Source organism: Phyllostomus hastatus, unplaced genomic scaffold (genome assembly GCF_019186645.2).
Source record: "Phyllostomus hastatus isolate PE091 unplaced genomic scaffold, TTU_PhHast_1.1 phas_contig_1, whole genome shotgun sequence".
Lineage (NCBI taxonomy): Eukaryota > Metazoa > Chordata > Mammalia > Chiroptera > Phyllostomidae > Phyllostomus > Phyllostomus hastatus.
In genome coordinates, this window is record NW_025333498.1 from 4524137 (window position 1) to 4535683 (window position 11547).

Genomic DNA, 11547 nt, shown 5'->3' on the forward strand with positions numbered 1-11547 from the left:
CAGGTTATGCAGTGGCCTCACTTACACTCTAAGCAGTATAGATTTTTATCCTGTCAGTGTGGTTCCCATCTCCAGAGATTGTAAGAATCGTGCTGGTAATGTTAGCCATCAGAAAGTAGTTACAGTGAGGGAAGAGGGGGGCGATTGGAAAGGGCTTCTGAAGGGCTGACAAGGCTCACTTTCTCATCCTAGGCTGTGGTTATAGGGATGTTCACTTTCTAAGAACTTACTGTACTGCGTATTTATGTTTTCACTACTTTTCTTTACGTTTTGCTTCTCAGTTGTAAAAAACAAGGTGGGGTTTGTTTTGTTGTTGTTGTTTTTAAATCATACTCAGAAATTTGGGTTGAGAAAGCCTGGTCTAGGGCTAAGGAATCTGCATTTTTAAACAATTACCTTAGAGGATCAGAAGCCACAAAGAACTCCTAGACCAAACTCTGAGAACACTGCTAGGGCCCTTGGGGAGTTAGTTACACAAAAGGTTTAAGCAAGGAATTAAGAACAAAAGGTTTACCTGTCTGAATGTGCTGGATGAGGGAGAGGAAGTTGAGGATGGCCTTCATCTTATACCTGATCACTTTCACGTGTCCAATGTCCCATTCCCTTTGCAATTTTTGAAAGAGATGCAACAAATAAGGCACTAATGATTTATAAGTACTAAATGTATTTTTGAGATGTATTTTCTTTCAAAGATTTCTTAAATATGAAAAATTTGACCCTAGTACATTAACTTCTAATAGTTGAATTTAAGGCATGGAACAAGCCCCTGGGGTAGATATTCTGGGGCAAGGAACAACTTTCTAGAATTTTTTAAATGAGTGCATTTCTAGCCTATGAGTAAGAGTCATTCAGCTACTGACCCACCATCAGCATGCCATGTGCTTAGTGATAACAGATTTGCATGGATACAGCTAAATTCTTTCTCGTGCCCCTTTATAATCAGAGGGATATTTTTGTGACATAAAGTAACCAGCATGGTATTCTTCCAAACCCTAATTCCTATGGGGGGAAAATGACAGATTTTGTTGCAAAGTTGTTTTTCCTTCAGTGTTCACAGAGTCGAAAAGAGAAAGAGGAAATTCCTTGTTGGCTTTAAGCATGGAATGGGAAAGTCCAAAAATCTAACACAGACTTACCACAGAGTTTTCCCTCATAACTGAAGTACTGAAGAAATGCCATGAGGTTTTTTAATTGCCATGGTCATTAACTTCTTTGTAACTAGAGTACATCTATGCATATTCATCAGATCGGCAAAACTTTTAAAGTCTGACAACACAAAGTGTTGGCTAGAATTAAGAACATAGGGACTCGTGTACTTCTTCTAGTAAGAATATAAATTGGTGCAATCATTTTGAAGAGCAGTTTGATAATATTTAGTCAAGTTAAAAGTGTACATACCCTTTGACCCTGAAATTGCACTCCTAGGTATACTCTCTTACATGTGCCCCAGGAGATACGCACAAGAATATTCACAGCAGCATTGATTGGAATAATGAAAAAAATTGGAAAGAGCCTACATTAGATCAAGAGAAGATAAATAAATTGTGATAATTCATACAGTGGATATAGCCATGAAAATAAATTTTAAAAATCTACATAACTTCCATGAAAGAATCTTACAACAAATGTGATATTGACAAAAAAAAAGCATGTTGCAGATGAACATGTACAATATGATGCCATTTTTATACAGGTTAAAAACTTGTAAATACTGTTGTTGTATGGGAAATTACCTTGCTGCAACAGAGGCCTGTAAGTATAATAACAGGCAGGCTATCCAACAGATCCCGTAACAGAAGAGCTTATGGACCCAAACAATGTGCTTATTGCATGGTTTATTAAATCAATTGAAAACACACAAGAAGCAAGGTAAAAGAGATGGGATAGGTTAACACATTTAAGATAGGGTGTATACAGGGTGGGAAAATGACACTGCCTGAATCCTCAGTCCCGTCTTTCTCTTCCTTGATAAGGGTATGCTTTCAAGGGCCAGAATTGAGATTTGAGCAAAGTGGTCCAACACGTAGGAGGTACCTAGAATCAAAACACAGTTACTCTATAGGCTTGGGGAAAAAGTGCATCTGGCTGATAACTATAGCTTACCCATGAGCCCAGGTGAACATCTATGGATTTTATTTTGCATTCCTCATGCAGAGGATGAGGAGCCAATAGTTGGCCCAAGTAAGACCTCATAATTAGTAACTGCCTTGTATGCCTCGTGTATCTTTGGTGTGTCATGAGTATTGGATCATTCACAACCTCGTATGTTTAGTATATCATGACTTCTAGGTGTCTCTTGCTCTTTTCATCCTTTTCTAATTATGTTCATTACACAAATACTCTATTTTATCTATGTCTAACACATTTCAGATGTTACCAACTTACTTATTTAACATATTTTATGAATTTTGCCTGTCTCACAAGCTATTTGTTTTGATTCTTAGTTTCAGTCTTTTCCCTATATACTTTTTTCTCTTATTTTCTATAGCAGAATTGACTATTCTTAAATAATTCAGCAAATACAGTATAAATATATATGTCATATAGTTAAAATATAAAATAAACACTTGGAAAGAATCGATCCCAAGTTCAGGATTTGACTCACAATGGTGGAAAGGGAAAGAGATGTATTCAGGATAGACCTCACAGGGCTTTAATTATGTTGGCAATGTCTTCTTTCTTAATATAGATAGTGAGTGTATGGGTATTTATTATATTGTTTATAATTTTTCATGTCTGAACTTTTCCCAAATAAATTAAAGGAAAGTTTGAAATAATAAATACCTGATGTCTTACATGTAATAGGCACTTGATACTCATTATTTTGATTTTAAAGAATTTGACTGGGTTAAATTGATATTTGCTCCTTCTATTGCTGGTGTATATGCATATTTTTCAACAAATAGTTACTTAGTACATACTGTTTGCAAGAAAGGCATTGCACCAGTTGACATGGAGGATGAAAAGTTGAGTAAAACAAAATTCTTTCTTTCAATTAAGAATTACTGTCAAGGCTGCAAGTAGTCAGGGAGTTGAGACTACTGCAAAAATATGAACAATACAGGGGCATGATAATATAGTATTTTCATTAGAGAGTTTCAGATTGTAGTCAGAGTAGGTAGAGCTTCCACCAGAGGATGAGTTTATAACTTCACCTTTAAATGAGAAGTATATTCAATCTGGACCTTAAAAGAGGTAGATAGCAACAGGAAAATATAGTGAAGAAAGTATTTCAGGAAAAGGAAATACAATGGACAGAGAAAGTAGGGTTTTTTCAGAGAGCAACAGCTTGTCCAAATTGTTGTGTCAAGGGTGAGTATGGGAGAGCAGTGCAGGAGGAGCTGGGGAAGTAAGTTAGGACAAGAATCCTTCTATGAAACATTAGCAGCAGCTATCTATGGTTGGGGTTACTTCAATTTTTTTCTTTGTAGTATTCAATGTTTTCTACAGTGATCACATATTACCACATACTACAGTGATTACAAAATTAATTCCCGATGAAATAGTTGTATATTTTGGGTATGGAGCTCTAACCGTCTATAAAGGCAAGGACAAATATTTAACCCTACTGTTTTTGAGATTTATCAGGGTAGCCTAACCAAAGCCCATTATCAGAGAAGAGCAATGAATCCCTAAAATAAAATTATCTTCAGGAATGAGCAAACCTAAGTTGGTGTTCTGGCATGAACATAAGGGCCTAGATTCTTGGAGGAAGAACATCACACCGCTAAGCGGGAAGCTCCTTGGGACCCAGCCACCTTGGCTCAATACTGTGTGTTAGAGGACAATGGTGACTCTTGCTGAGTACGTGAGGGACTTCAAGAGAGTTCTAACTGCAAACCCCAGGACAGGGGCTCCTCTGGCTGGGCAGGGGCCAAAACCACAAAGGGCATTACCACAGCATGGACTGTGCCTAGTGAAAGGGTCTAGACCTTTTCTTTCTAGATCAGTTCCCTCTAGACCTGGCATTGGAAACATACCTTGTCCTTTGGACTAAAACCCTGGGGTGTTCAGACAATTTGGGGAGAACCTAAGGATCTAAGAAATTAATTATAAAAATAAAAGTTATGACTATACCAATAAAACAGTTTTATGGATCAGGTCATACAATATTGGTTTGTATCATCCAAATTTTTAAAGTAAATGTGTTAGTATATATTCAGATAGAAATTACTTTTATAAGTCCTATGCCAAATACCAAGTTAACTTTAAAACACAACATAAATCTTTGATGCATAATTATTATAAAAGTAGTAAATTATTAGTATATAGATTTCCTTGCATTAATTTTATAAAATCAAATTTTTATTATAACTGACCTCTGACTATCTCAATAAGTCTTGTTTCCTTGACAAAAAGGACTTTGCTATATTCTCAGCATAGAGAACCTGGTTAAAAATTCAACATGACCATATCAAAGTTGTATGACCGATTCCACACAACCAGTGGAGGAAAGTTCAGGTGTGTATATAAATCATCTGGTTGGCTACGTAAGTGTCTTAGAAGACACTGTTTTGTCCTCATCTAGAACTCTGCAACATTCATTCAACATCTTTGAAAGAATTTAAGTTAGTTATACTTTTAAAATTCTTGAGATATGGTATAGTTGATGTTCATGCTTAGCCTTTTGAAATATTAAACAAATAAAATGTTCCAAGTAATATTATCATTTCTTAACTAACCTTCAGGTTTTTATTGAGAGTGATGTTAAAGAAGGCTGAATTCTTTCACCGGCATACCTCAGGCAAATACGTCCACTCTACTACTTATTGAATTTCCCCAATAGATAGAAAGCTCCTAGGAGGGAAGGGAGACGTTCTTGATGGCTTTCAAACCTTAAGCATTTGACCTAGTACAGAGCATACAGAAGCTGCCCAATAGATATTTGATGAATTGCTTTTTTTTTTTTTAAGAGGGGATAGTTGGCAGGGTTGGGCACAGCCAGGAGTGATGCTCTGCATCATTCTGGATCAAAAACATGCCTTCTACTTTTGGGAATGTTGTATGATTACTTTTCGGTTCTTTTATTGTAGTTCAGATTTTTGGGAGTTTGGATAATTGAACTTGATAAAAGGTTTATAATTGTGCTTGTTATCAGGAAATTTGTGAAGTCAATGTTTTAGGAAAGACTTTTCATTGCATATAAGAAAAATAAACTTCAGGCCAAGGGCAGATGGATGCAGCCCAGTCTCCTGAGGGACTAGAACCAAAAGCCAGAAAGCCTGTAGTAGGGAGCCAGGAAGCATGCTCTCTTCCTCCTCTCTGTTTTTCTCTCTGTACATTTATTTTTCTTCCCTTCTTTCTGTGGATATTTTCACTGCCTCAAGGGGCACAACTCCAAACACTGCTTACCCACAGCTGCCCAGTGCACATCTTTTCTGTCGGAGAAACTGGGACAGACTGAGTGAGGTGAGCATTTCTGACTCAGTTCCAGACTTCTGTGAGAGAGACTCTAATCTGTCCAACTCAGGCCAGGGGGATAGCCTTCACTCGATATGTTGTGTGATAACAAAGACGAGGGTAACAGGCATTGCAAAACTGATTTTCTGTTTTTTAAAGAAAAATGTATATTGTGTATATATACAGGGTGGGGCAAAAGTAGGTATACAGTTGTGAGTATGTGTAACAGAGTTCATTCTTGCCCCACCCTGTATATAGTACATGCTAGTGAAACCATAATTGTAACAGTGGACTCTATATTCACAGAAGCATTGGAGGGTTCCTTCCTTGAAGGGTGAAGAGTAGTAAAAGACAGACCTCCCCCATCAGGTCCATCTCTCTGGGCACCTAGGACACTTCTCTTGACCTTTGCTTTAAGAGAAGACTGAAGATGCCCAGGAGATTGCAGCTGTATCTGCTGGTCCCAGTATCTTGTCAAGCCCTTCCAGTGAGTAAAGTATGAAGAGTTTAAAACAGAGTAAATAATGTGCAGAAATTAAGTGGTATCAAGGAGCCAGTCCAAAGTCACACAGTGCTACTATGATTTTAATGGCACCCAGAAACACGAGATAGCACAGCAGCCCCAGAGGTACCGCAGCTGCCAGGGGAGCAGCTGGTGGGGCTTCCAGTGGCTGGGAGCAACAGGGTCCCAGCAGAGGAGGAAAAGCGTGAGGGTGGGTGGCGGTGGCCATCCTTGCTTGCAGCAGTCTATTTCACTGTGCTTAATGGGTTGTCATGTGGATCGAAAAGTGTACGTCTAAATCTATTTCTGGCTTTTAAATGTGTGAAGGAAACATGTAACTTATTTTTTCATTTTTGTCAAGTTAAAGACAAGAGACAGATGCCCTTAAAACATATGCATTTTATAAGAAGGAGTTCCTTTTCTTTGGTTGTGCATCTTTAGAAACAAAAATCAAGGATAAATAGGTCATCCCTCTAAGTTTTCCAGAGGAATATTGGCAATAGAAAGACTAGAGTAAGCACTGGTAACTAATGGATATTAGAGAAATGAAACCAGAGAAGATGTTCAAATTTTTTTTAAAAAGAACTTGTAAAGGAAAAACAATGAAGTAAGTGTTGATGTATCATGAATTCAATTAACTGTCAAAAGTACTGAAGATATAAATAACCTTTTAAAATAGAAACTTGTGAACACTTGTAGAAATTCCCTCTCCAGAGGTATTTGGAAATCTTCAAAGCTTAATGATATCCTTTTTTGAATGACCAGTCAGAGTACATTGGGAATGAAAGAAATCTGGAAGAATAAAAGCACATTACCAATAAAACAGATATATTCCTGGGAGGGGGCAATATGAGAATTTTAAGTTCTACTATAGTGTCTTAAAGAAATATCAAAGAAAACATTATAAAGCAAAATATTGTAGACTTTTATTTATGAAAAAATATTTTTGAGCACATCCTCTTTTCCAGGCTCTGTGCTAGGCATGGGGATTATACTGGTAAATACGATGGATACTGACCCCACATGGATGTCCCTGCCCAAGCTTTGAGTTGATCAGGAAAAATATCACAATCACCAAATCCAGTAGCTGCGTGAGAACCAAAGATTAGTTAGTCCAAACTTTCATTTTATAAGTGAGGAAACTAAGGCCTAAAATACCATATAAGTGAAACTGGCTATGCTTTTAGCCTCTCTAGTTCTGCTATCTAAATAAAGCATTTCTTATCTTGTAAGTCCTCCTCTAGTTCTCAAATTGTATGCCATATAACAAGTGAAGCTATTAATTCATTGACTGTGAAATGTGGAGTGGGGGAAAGGGGAGAGCAACAGGGAAAATGGTGGGACAACTGTAATTGAACAATAAAAAAAACTCTTTATAGGCTATCACAATTCCTATGCATTCCTGGAAATAAAACAGGAAATCAGATGAAAAAAAATACCAAGTTCCAATTTTCAGTATCTAATCCAGTTTTTTTAAGGAAGTGTTAGCCATGTGATTCCTATTACCATTAAAAATAGTCATATTATGTGATACTGACCATCTGTTTAGGATATGGCAGATGCACTTGGGAAATCCAGAATAATGGGAACTCAAAACCGTCTTCATTACAGAGGCTATTGGTCCAAGAAGATGTTACTTTGGTCAGATGAAGCATTGTTAGATGGACCATCTGGTTTCACACCTACCTGTGCTCTAGACTTCACGTGATAACTGTCCCTTGGTTGTCTGACTGGTGTGGTACTGTACAGTTAGCACAATGCTTGACACCCACAAAGATGTTGTGACAATTGCTGAAGTAAATGCTATGAAGCGTTCTGAGCAATTCAAAAGAAGGATGCTGGCTAATTACCTAAAATCATTACTCACCCACAGGTACAGCTCCTTTTTTAACATACTCTTAATATGATAATATAAAAGGGCATTCCTCAGGGTACATTTGAATGTCTCTGTGTGTTTCATTACATTTGTTATCCATTCTAACTTTTAAATTAATTCTTATTTTTAGGATGCTAACCTGGTGCTAAAGGAGACCGATCAGCAATTTAATAATTATACATATGTCACCATGTTTGAAAAGAGAAGTGTTTGGGTCTCTAAAGGCTCCCTGTCTGTTAATCTATGACAAAAATGAATTTGGTTATGATTTCCTATCTGAATTTGGATCATTTGGCTATGAACTCAGATATGATGGGAACACATGTTTGAGAATCTATTTGGCTGGATGACTTGGATTGAAGCCTCAAAATTAAAAAAGGAGGAAAGAAAAGAAAAAGGCACAACTACACACAAGCTAATAAATGCAAATACCTGACAGCATTGAAACCGATGGTGACCAAAACCAACACAGATTAGTTTTTGTACAGTTGTCTTTATTTTCCTTCCTTCCTGTCTTTTTTTGAAATAACAGGTTTATTGAGATGTAATTCACATGTCAAAAATTTACTTTTTCAACACACGTAATCCCATGTTTTTAGTGTATTCACAAGGTTGTACAACCATCAGCATAAATTTCACAATATTTTCATCACTCCAGAAAGAAACCCATTAGCATTCATTCCCCATTTCCCCTCCCTAAGCCCCTGGCAACTACTTATCTACTTTCTGTCTCTATTTATTTGCCAATTCTGGCTATTTTATGTAAATTGAATCATGGAATATGTGTACTTCGGTGTCTGACTTCTTTCAGTTGGCATAATACTCACAAGGTTCATTCATTCCCATTCTTTTTATAGCCAAATAATATTCTGTTGTATAGATATACATACCGTATTTTGTTTGACCGTTCATCAGTTGGTGGACATTTGGGTTCTTTCTACCTTTTAGCTATTATGAATAATGCTGCTATGAATATTCATGTATGAGTTTTGTGTGGACATACATTTTCAATTCTCTTGGATGGATACCTACGACTAGAATTGCTAGGTTATATGGTACTCTGTGATTAACTTTTTGAGGAAGTGAAACTGTCTTCCAAAGCAACTGCATCATTTTCATTCCTGCCAACAAAGAATAAGAGTTAAATTTCTTTATATCTTTGTCCATTTTTGTCCAAATTGTTTATGATAGCCATCCTAGTGGTAAAGTGATATCTCATTGTTTTGATTTGCATTTTTCTAATGACTAATGATGTTGAGTAGGTTTTCATGATTGTTGGTGATTTGTATATCTTCTTTAAAGAAATATGTAAGTTCTTTGCTTATTTTTAATTGGGTTATTTTTCTTTTTACTATTGAATTTTAAGAATTCCTTATATATTCTGGTACAAATCCCTTATCAGATATGTGATTTACAAATGTTTTGTTCCATTCTATGGGCTATTTTTCACTTTTCTGAAATGAAGCACAAAAATTTTTAATTTTGACGATGTCTTACTTATTTTCTTTTGTTATTATTGCTTGTGCTTTAGGTGACATATCTAGGAAATCATTGCCTAATCAAAGGTCACAAAGGTTTACTCCTAAGTTTTCTTCTAAGAGTTTCATAATTTTCAACTCTTCCATTTAGGCATTTGATCCATTTTCAATTAATTATTTGTTGGGAACCGCCCTGCCTGGTATCAGAAGCTGTAACCCCAACAAGGCTAAAGCTGAGGGAGTGGCCTTGGACCATAAGCCAGCAAGGAGACAAAAGCTGATCTCCCAGGCAGGAGCGCTGCTTCTGCTGCTTCATTCATAACTGACCCCCAATGCTTGGTCGGTTAGCCAATGATGGGTAAGATTCCCCAAGGGGGTAACGACCTAAGACAGGCACGATCATGTGGCAGGCTCCCAAGAAAGGACTTTGGGGGCTACAGCAAAAGGGGGTGATGGACCCTCGCCCCTTGGCTTTGATGTAGCCTGAGTCCTCATTGTCTGGGAGAAAATCTCCTTATCTCTTGGTTGCCTTAGTTCCCTTGCTCCACCTAAGCCTGAAACAATGACAGGGTGGTGCAGCTCTGTGCTGAAAAGGGTGGGTTCCCCAGGTGATTAGGCCTAAGAAAGAATATGTAAAATCCTGTGAAACCTGCTTTGTTTAGAATGCTCTCAGTTGAATGATGAGGGTCCAGGGAAGAAGTAAGTTTGTTCCTTAAAGTTTTTTACAGCTCTTTGACCCTGACTCAAAATAGGCCCTCAGACTTCCTTGTTACCTATTGTTTGATCCTTACTTCCTAGCAATGAGTAAGGATCTTTACCTGAATTCTTATGCAAACAAAACCAATAAAAAGCCTCTCCAGTGGGAGAACGGCACACTTTCCCCACCAGAGAGAGTGGCCATTTTGTTCCTACTTCCCCACAGGACTTGGTTGTCTCTGTGTATGTTTTTCTCGCGTGTTGATGAGCCATCCACGGCATTCCACTGTTACTGCTGGCCGGTGAGCACCCATCAATTATTTGATATAATGCAAGGTCAGGACCCAACTTCATTCTTTTGCATGGAGATATCTAGTTGTCCACTTGAATTGTATTGGCTGGCTCCCTTGTAAAAAATAAATTGACCATAAATGTAAGCTTATTTCTGGACTTGTAATTCTATTCCATTGATCTATATGTCTATCCTTATGCCATTACCACACTGTCTCGATTACTGTAGCTTTATAGTAAGTTTTAAAATAGGGAAGCATGAAGTAATTTCTGGGGAAAAAGCCAGCTGAAATTTTGATATGTATTCCATTGAATCTGTAGATGAATTTAAGGAGTACCACAATTTTAACAACAAGTCTTCCAATTCATGAGCCTGGGGTGTCTTTCTATGTATTTAGCTCTTGTTTAATTTCGTTCAATGATGTCTTAGAGTTTTCAGTGTACAAACAAATTTTTTACTTATTTTCTTATATTTATTCCTGTTCTAATTCTTTTGATGCTGCTGTAAATGATGTTGTTTTCTTAGCTTCAATTTCACATTCTTTGTTGCTAGTGTATAGAAATATATTGATATTTATATGTTGATCTTGTATTTTGCAACCTTTGACTTTGTTTGTTCTAATATTTTTAGTAGATTCCTTAGGATTTTTCTATATGCTAGATCATGTCAGCTACAAATAGAGATAGCTTTGCTTTTTTTCCTTCCAAATGGATGCCTTCTATTTCTTTTTCTTGCCTAATTGCTCTGCCTAAAGCTTCCAGTACAGTGTTGAATGGAAGTGGCAAGAGTGAATATCCTTGTCTTTTTTCTGATCTTAAGAGGAAATCATCTAGCATTTCTCCATCATGTATGATTTTGTGGGGTTTTTTGTAGATGTCTTTTATCAGGTTGATGAAGTATCCTGTATGGCTTTCTTTAAGTGCCATTGATGGGCAAGGCTGAATTGTTACAACTAATGAGAACTGAAAGTACTCTTAGGATTTCATGTCCTTTTCAGTATTGTAATTACAGCTAAAAACAATGCCCACTAGAAACAGGTTATGTATTTTGTTTTCTGGAAAAGGCTGCATGTTGCAGAAGGAATTTTTCTATATCTCTTTTCCTACCCCCTAAGCATGCTTCCTTATCTTTCACCACATGAGAACAAACAATTGATTGAGGCAGGTAAATATAATAGCTTCTTTCCATACTATCCTTATGATTGTAGGATGCAATACCTTTGTCCATACATTTCAATAGCACACATGCCGCAAATGTTATATAAAACAAGCTGCAGGAAGTCAGTAAAGGTGTCAACTCCAGA